The following is a 9,421-nucleotide window of genomic DNA, read 5'->3' as shown; positions in this document are numbered from 1 at the left end:
GCGAAGATTTGTACGTTTTTTCTGGTATGTAAAAATATAATGCACAGGTAATATATTCTAGTGCCTCTTAATATTAACTTCTTATTTTTAAGCATTGTGCGCTGTGCGGTGCTGAATTAGATTTTACAATTAATCTAATGTCGGTTCATTTTGCAGACAATTTTTGGGTTTTTTAATATACGTAGCAGACTGCTAAAAAAAGTCTGCTGCCGGTTTCATCAATTCCTTTCGGGGTGGTGATCATCCTCATCTCTCCTTCTTTTAATCCGTGATTCCCCCCCCCCCCCATTGCTCTTAGGATTTTCAGTTCGACACCAAGAGGAAGCCCCCCATCAACTTAGATTTTAGGTTCACCTTTTTTTTTTTTTTTTCCAGTTCTTCAATTCTATCTCAAAAGCTATTAACTTCGTAGCAAAATAAAAGAGTAAAAATTTACTTCCACGAAAGCGCTTTTATTTTTCCTGCAGCTTCAATAGTTGCGCAGGTATTGCGCGGGTATTCAAAGTTGATGAGTTTCTGAATAACAATTTCTTTTTACCTACTGTTATTTTTTCGGATTCCTGGTAAGAAGTCTTCGACACTTCTTTTCGATAAAGAATGAAACAACGTCATTAGAATTATTTGATTTCTCGGAACGAGAGAACAGGATAACGTGGTCGGAGAATAACCAGTAACGCTCTATTGTCATTGTTCTGCTGAAACATCCCGAGATCCAGGTACTATTCCCCCCCCCTCCTTTTTTTTTTTTTTTTTCTCTTTTAATCCACGACCAGTAAAGATTTGAAATCATATTTCGTCGACCACAGACCGGTGAGGGAAACCTTATAATTACGAGACGCCGCCAACCGGTACCGGTGGGTTTTATTTTTATCGTGTCTGCAAACGTATTTCACGTCCCCGCCGCTTCAATGAAAATCAGAAGAAAAAAAAAAGACTCAAAAATTTTAATCAATCGTACTTCCTTCTTTGTATTTACAACAAACGTTCAGTATCGCGGGATATGGGCTACTGAAGAAACTGTACCAAGCATTTTCACGTCTTGAAAAAGAAAGAAAATACAATAGAAAAACTAGAGCTACTCGCATCTTTACCTGCAATTTTTGATAGAGCTTTTGCTTATTACATTCAAGGCAAAAATGCCCTTTTTTTTTCCTACACATGAGCACACAAGTTTAGAAACATTTAAAAACATTTATCGATGCTCGGTTAGATCTAACGATTGAACTAATATTAGTTAATCTTGCAGACTATTTTTGGGAGGAAATTGACGAAATCTCTTGATTTCTGTGCTCGTTGTCAAATAATGATCCCTTTCTAAACTAGAAAAAATACTGAACCCGCTTCCTTTCTCTCTATATATACATACACGAGACTGAAAAAAATTCGGAGTGAGCCAAACTCGCCCCCCCCCCCCCCTCACCCTCCAGTGCTTTGACCTCGCGATGACTAAATAGACTTCGCGATTGTACGTAATACGATTTTTAGGAGGAGGCCCAAAATCAGATTTTGCTGGGGGGCTGAAAATTTGAAGCTACGCTACTGTTCTCTCGCTAAGAAAAATTAGAAGGGTGTTTCTTGTTGTTTTGAAATAAAATAATAAAGTTTGTTTTGCAGAAAATGCAAGCATTCCTATTACTTTAAAGCCCTTTTGAACTTAAAAAAGCCCAAAAACTTTTCCGAAGAATTAATACTGAAATGTCAAAGGATAAAAATTGATTTGTATCAATAAGCATTAAAAAGTTTTGGAAAATAATTATGCAAAAACCTCCGTTTTAGACTTGACAAAAAAAAAAAGAAAACTTTTAGTTGAAACTATACTAAATATTAAGAATAATAACAAGAAGAAAAGTGTAAAAAATATTTCAAATGGCATTATTTTGCATTTTTTTCGACATTAAAAGACAAAATAAATAAATGATTTACTAGTAAAAAGTTTTTATAGCGTGAACTTGTTTAGGATTACGTAACATCTGGGAATGATCCTCCACTCTTACATTACTCGTGAAGCACAACTCTAGATTTCTCTGAAGAAGATTATTTTTGCTGATTGAAGAATTTTTTAAATCTCTTTGAAACTTATTGAGAGAAATTCTGATTTTCTCATCTTTTGATACAAAGGATATGTCATCCGTCTGCCATCTTTTTAAAGAGATTAAACAGAAGGTATTGAAGGAAATTTTGTAAGTTGTTCTGCAATAAAGAAAAAAAGTGTGAGATAAATTTCAATGGAATTAAGAAATAGAGTAAATTTTTATAATAAACGCAGTCCGCATAAGCATGCCTTTCATTTAACATTTTATAATCCACTAAAGCTATGTGTCGATTCCCTTTCAAAGCATTAGGAGAATGATGTGTAATATGACCTATACAAACTGTGTTGCTTGAATTATGAAAGAAATCCTAACAACTGCTTGTACTAATACCAGGTACAAACCAGGTTATTTTTTCAACTAGAGCCGCGAAGTCATTATTACTTCAGAGGTTTTCATTTAGTTTTGCAATGACTTCGTTATTACCGAAATGATCTGATCCATACTCTCACTACCTTAAAATTTAATTTATTGTGACTGTCATTGGACTTGGAGGAAAAATTGAAGGAGACTACCTACTTGGAGGAAAAAAAATTCTTTTCAGTGAGAAGTGCGTAATTTTTGTACTTGGTACGAGTGCAAGCAATTGCTAACGTTATGATAATAATGCAAAACACGCTGTTATACACACATTATTCAAACATTGTACAGTGGTGGACAAAATTATAGACTCAACTTTTTTTTCTTTTGTTTCAATTACAACATGACTCAGTTTAAATTATTTTCATTGAAGTAAAGATGAATGGTTGAAGAAATAGTTCTAAAATTAGTACATCTTATCAATTAAATTAAAAAATTCATAAAGTTAGAAAATTTGCAAATTTAATATTTTATTATTACGTGAAACCTGGACAAAAGTATAAACTCAGAGGTAAAAAATCCAGGACTACGAGAAAGTTTCGTTCGAAAATGTTAATTTAACGCCATAGAATGAATAAATGTTGCCATCAGTGATTGCTAAAAGTTTTGTTTTTGGAAATTTATGATAAACATATAAATGCACCGCTGGACAAAATTATAAACTCATTTTTTTTTCTTCATTTTTCCAACCAAAATTTTTTTAACTCAGTTAAAAAAATTTTGTTCCAGTAAAGATAAATAACTCTCTCAGCACGGTAAAGCAGGATTGGCATTTCTTAATGGAAGATTGAACGCTGAAAATTACCAATTAATCTTTTGCTCATCTGATTCCTTGAGGTAACTGGTTATTCTAGCAAGGTAACGCGAGTGTACACACAGCGAAAAGTACAAAAGAATGGTTCAAGCGCTGGGGTATGAAAGTTATTAAATGGCCAGCTCGTAGTCTGGATCTTAATCCGATTGAAAATCTTTGGGGGACCACGGTTCGCAAAGTTTATCATGATCGGCACCAATACCAAACCACAGAGGAATTAAAAAGGGCAATACTTTCAGCATGGAACCACATGCCACTGCAGTTGTTAGAAACTCTTGTGAAATCTACATGCCCAGCCGCATATTCGAGGTAATTCTGAAAACTGGGGGCGCAATTCGTTTTTAAAAGTTTGTAGTTTACACCAATGGCTAGATTTAATGCAGTGTTAATTTTTAAAACATTTCAAATATTGATTTTTTTTTTTTCAGTTTATCCATGTTAATAGCAAAATAACATTTTCCTAAATCTATGCTTTTGTTTTACTGAAGTAATTGCAAATGTAACGTAATTAAACTTAAAAACAAAAAAATTGTCAGCTTATAATTGTGTTTATGCAGTATTGTAAGTTTGTAATTTTGTAATTCAGCATTGGTTCAATTTTGGATATTAAATGATTAAGTATTTGAATAAAATTCTACCAAACTTCAGAGTTTCTTAATTTTGAGTTGATACTTTTGTCCAGGTTTCATGTATTATAAAGATAATAATGTTGAGATTTTTTCAATTAAATTATTTATTTTTTAAAGTTTATGAGTTATTTAGGACTATTTAGTCAGTTATTTACCTCTAATGGAACAAAAAGTTTTTTAACTGAGTTAAATTAATTATGATTGAAAAAATGAAAAAAAAAATGAGTTTATAATTTTGTCCAGTGGCGCATTTATATGTTTCTCATTAATTTCCAAAAAACAAAACTTTTAGCAATCACTCATGGCAACATTTATTCATTCTATGGCGTTAAATTAATATTTTGTAACGAAACTTTCTCGTAATCCTGGATTTTTACCTCTGAGTTTATACTTTTGTCCAGGTTTCACGTAATGATAAAATACTAAATTTGCAAATTTTCTAATTTTATGAATTTTTTAATTTAATTGATAAAATGTACTAATTTTAGAACTATTTCTTCAACTATTCATCTTTACTTCAATGAAAATAATTTAAACTGAGTCATGTTGTAATTGATACAAAAGAAAAAAAAATGAGTCTATAATTTTGTCCACCACTGTACACACCTTTTTTCTTGCGCTTTGAAAGTGAATTGACACATAGCTTTCGTTGATTATAAAATGTGGAATAAAAGGCATGCTTGTGCGGACTGCATTTATTTAAAAATTTTACTCTAATTAAAAGTTATCGCACACTTTTTTTCTTTATTGCAGAATAACTTACAAAATTTCCTTCAATACCTTCTGTTTGATCTCATCGAAAAGATGGCAAGTGGAACACATTTCCTTAGTATCAAAATATTAGAAAATCGTAACTTTTATCAATTTTTAAATAAATTTCAAAGAGATTTGAAAATATACTTAGATCAGTAAAAATAATCTTCTTCAGAGAAATCTAGAGTTGGGCTGCATGAGTGCTGTAAGAGTGGAGGATCATTGTCAGGTGTTATGTAATCCAAACACAAGTTCATGCTATACAAACTTTTCAATAGTAATTCACTTTTTTTTTTCTTCTTTCTTTTCTTTTTCTTTTTTTTTTTTTTTTTTGTCTTTTAATGTCGAAAAAAATTCAAAATAAAGCCATTGGAAGTGTTGTTTTTACAATGTTCTTCTTATTATTATTCTTAACATTTAGTATATTTTCAATTAAAGTTTTTGTTTCTTCTTTTTGTGTCAAGTCTAAAACGCGGAGGTTTTTGAACAATTCTTTCCCGAAGTGATCAACTTTTTAACGATTAACTATTAATACAAATCAATTTTTATCCTTTGACATTCCAGTATGAATTGTTCTGAAAAGTTTTTGGGCTTTTTAAGCTCAAAAGGGCTTTAATGTAAGATAAAACTTGTATTTTCTGCAAAGCTAACTTTTTTTACTTCAAAGCAACAAAAAACACTTTTCTATTTTTGTTCTACATAGCAAGAGATTGATTTAAATATGTTACAAAAAAAATTTGATGCAGACCATAGTTGGTGCTCCGGAGATATGAATCATTTAATCTCCCAATTGAAAAAGCATAAAAACTGATTTTAGATAAATAGTGGCAACATCCAACTATTGACAGAATACTTTCTGTTGTTTACCCTAAAAAAAAGTATTTGCTTGAAATTGAAACCAAATTCAGCTTAATTGGCTGAAAAATAAAGAAATTAGAGAGATTTTTCTAAGTTCATGCCAAAACGGTGACTCCGAAAAATGATCAAAAATCGAAATTACGAAAAGATTCTCCAAAGCGTAATTTTCATTCAAAAAATCTATAAAAAAAAATAATTTCAGCTTGTCTCATAGATGAGGAGTAGTTTATAAAAAGGGAACATATCCACTTTTTAGAAAAAATCATTGTATGACATTTTCTAAATCTTTCAGATGACCTTTATCAAATCAATTACTCTCAAGAAGTCCAAACGTGGAGAATCCAATTTTCTTTAAGGGTAAAGTGTGGCTTTTTGATCAAAGGTAACAAATCCGTCCTCTGCACGTTTTATTTTGAACAAAAGGGGAGATATCCTGAAAGAATCTTTAGTACGAAGACGTTTAGATCCAAAGGAACACATGTCCAAAATCCTCAAATTTTATCCACTACTTTAAGGTTCATGTTCTTCGATAAGCGAATATGAGAGGTTGAAATATTAGAGTTTTGGTGAAATTGGAATTTTCAACATTCAGGTTTTCGTTCAAAAGGGCACATATCCAAAATTAAAATGGCGATATCTTTGTTTTTTTTACACAAACATTTCTTACTCTGGGCCATGATTTGCTGTGCTTTTGTGCTCAATTCTGTACCCAGTTGATAAAACTATTTTGCTCTTACCCTAATTCGTTTTTCTCACCTCTTGAACATTTTTGGAAAATGGATATGTTCTTTTTTGATAAATTTGTCCTCAGTCATCATTTTGTAAAAAACTAACGGCCAAAACCAGAGACATGACGGCATGGCCGACTACTTAATTTGGATGATTTGATGTGGAATGATCCTGATGCCATTTTCAGATTCATCTTGAAGATTAACGGTTAAATCAGAGTTTCTGAAAATATAACAGTTTTTAATAAGCAAATAGAAAATATTTCATTAGCAAAGCATTTTATTCTTCACTCTGCCCCTTGAAAAAAAAAGTGTAATATTTTAATTTTCTTGAAAGAACAAATTAATTGCCAGAAACGAAAATCAATGTTTCAGTGCACGTTTTATTTCAAAATATACTGTTCTATCTTCGAGTACAGTAATTTCAAAATAAGTTTCCAATTGTTCGTTTTGAAAAAGGTAAATTATTTTAACTATTTCACCTTGTCTCACATTCCCCTACTTAGCGTTACTGCAGAAGAAACAATAACTTGTAAAGTTATAAATTCCAACGCATAAGAAAGGTGCAACATAACTACTGTAGCATTGAGTAAAAGAAAAAAAAAACGGAACTGTAATACAAGCAAACACTTATAAATTACACGATTGCTGCCCAGACTACTGTTTCCGGTCATAACACTAAGAACCAACTCTTAGACAACTAGTTCCGACATTCTTTGTAGATGTCGGATGCATAATTGACAAAATAAACAAATAGAGGTATCCTATATTAGAATACCGTCATTTTGAATATGTACCGTCATTTTGAGTGACTTACACTACAGAAGTAATTACAAATTTTAAATTTATGTTTCTCATACTTTTCAAAACTCTGTTAATAATTTTTCCAAACACTAAACGGAGCATCTGTCAAGGGCCCGATCAAGATGTCAATGAGCCTTAGACCAAATACGTTTTTGGTGCCCCCTGTATTCAAACTTGAACTTTATCCGTTGGCTGAAACAGTTTTAGTCATAGACTAAAGTAATTTCAGCCATTTGGGTGCCTTTAAATATCAAGGTCCCTAGGCCACGGCCCACGGCCTAGTTGGCCTATTCAGTAATCAGGCCCTATCTGTCACACAGAATAGCTTCTCTAAACCCGTAACGATGAAATCACAAACATTCATAGGGCAGTCAGTCCACTGTTCCTCTGAGGCGACCATATACAAAAACTAAAAGGGCAGATTCTTTGATCTACAGCTCGTGACTTTTCTTGTAATGAACTATGTTCCTATATTGCATAAAAAATAGAGCTTCTCAGAGAGTTTCACTGAACAGTAGACTCAGTTACGTAGATTGAAAGAGAACAGCAAAATCTATGACTTAAAAAATAAAGTTTAAAAAAAGGTTAAATCATTACATATAAAAAAAGAAAAATTAATTTGAATTTTGACATCTTAAATTCAAATTATGTTTTCCGCAATCACGAGTGTGTGTATGTAGGCGTGTGTGTTTGTGTGTGGGGGGTATGTGTGTAGGGGTATGTGTATGTGTGTGTAGGCATGTGTGCTTGTGTGTGTGTGCTGGCATAAGTGTGTGGGTAGTTGTATATATGAATGTGTGTGTGGGGGGGGGGGGGGTATGTGTATGTGTGTGTAGGCATATGTGTTTGTGTCTGTGTGCAGGCATGAATGTGTGGGTAGTTGTGTGTATGTGTTTGTGTATGTGTGTAGGTGTATGTGTGTATGTGTTTGTGCGTGTGTGTAGTTGCGTATGTGTGTGTATGTGTTTGTGTGTGTGTGTGTGTGTGCGTGCGTGTGTGTGTAGTTGTGTATGTATGCGCGTGTGTGTAGGACATGGATGCAACCTGGAGACGGCTTTCGCTATAGGAGCAGCATCGTGAGGACCCGCGCTATAGGAGCAGCATCGTGAGGACCCGGTCGACGGCAGAGGGTGGCGGTCAGTGGCGTAGCGTATGGGGGGCAAAGGGGGCACTCGCCCCGGGCGGCACTTTGCTAGGGGGCGGCAAATTCTGTAACACTGCATAAACATCGAAATGGCTTTTTTTTAATTTTTTTTTTATTAAGACGGCGCTATGCTAGGGATGCATCACTAAATCAACATCAAAATGTCTTTTTTTTTTTTACTCTTCAGTTCTAATTTGTCTCAGGAAATTTTTCTCGTTGAGGAACGAGCACGAAACGAAATACTGGATACTGACATGCATGCGGACCATTATCACTAGCGCTGACAGAAAAAGACGAGAAGAGAGAGGCCGATCTCGTTGCAGAGGATTATAAATCACAAAGATCGACAAGCAGGCAGGGGCGGACTGGGTCCCCCAAGAGGGCGCCAATCTTAACTACCAAAGGGCACGAAAGAACTGAGGTTCAAGGGCGCAAAGGTTTTAAAGGTGTAAAAATAAACGAAAGTGCACAGGTTTGAGGGCGTGAAAAAACGAATGCACAGAGGTTCAAGGGCGCCAAAAAGAAAGTAAACAAAGCCGCACAGGTTTGAGGGAACTTAGAAAAAAAAACGAAGGCACACGGAGGACGTTCGAGGGCTCATCGACCCTGCAAGCAGTCACTTAACTAACGTGATTCCGCCTCCACATGTTTCCATTGACGGGAATAAAAAACCTTATGTACCCTCGGTTTTTTTTTTTTTTTTTTTGCGTCTTTTTCCTGAGCTCCTTTTTTTTAGTTGCTGTTTTCGCTCTCAAACCTGAGCACTTTCGTTTTTTTTCCGCCCTCGAACTTTTTTTTTTTGTTTTAAATGTGCCATCGAACGTGTGCGCCTTCGGAGGGTTTTTTTCTCCCCCCCCTTTTTCTCCCCCCCCCCCTTTTTCGTTCCCTCCCCTCGAACCTGTGCGCCTGTTTCTTTTTGCGCCCTCAAACCTGTATGCCTTCGGGGTTTTTTTTCTCTCTCTCTCTATTTTTTTGCTCCCTCAAACCTGAAACCTGAGCGCCTTCTCTTTTTTTTTTTTTTTTTTTTTTTTTTTGCGTCCTTAAGCATGTGTGCCTCCATTTTTTTTTTTTTTTTTTTTTTTTTTTTTTTTTTTTGTGTTCTTAAACCTATGCGTTATCGTTTTTTTTTCCTCTTTTTTTTTTTTTTTTTGGCACGCTCAGGAACTTTTTTTTTTAACCATTTATTTCATTTGTGCCCTCGAACGTGTGCGCCTCCGTTTTATTTTCTTTGTAACCTTCCC

The sequence above is a fragment of the Uloborus diversus genome, chromosome 10 (genome assembly GCF_026930045.1).
Source record: "Uloborus diversus isolate 005 chromosome 10, Udiv.v.3.1, whole genome shotgun sequence".
Classification (NCBI taxonomy): Eukaryota; Metazoa; Arthropoda; class Arachnida; order Araneae; family Uloboridae; genus Uloborus; species Uloborus diversus.
This window is presented reverse-complemented; position numbering follows the sequence as displayed.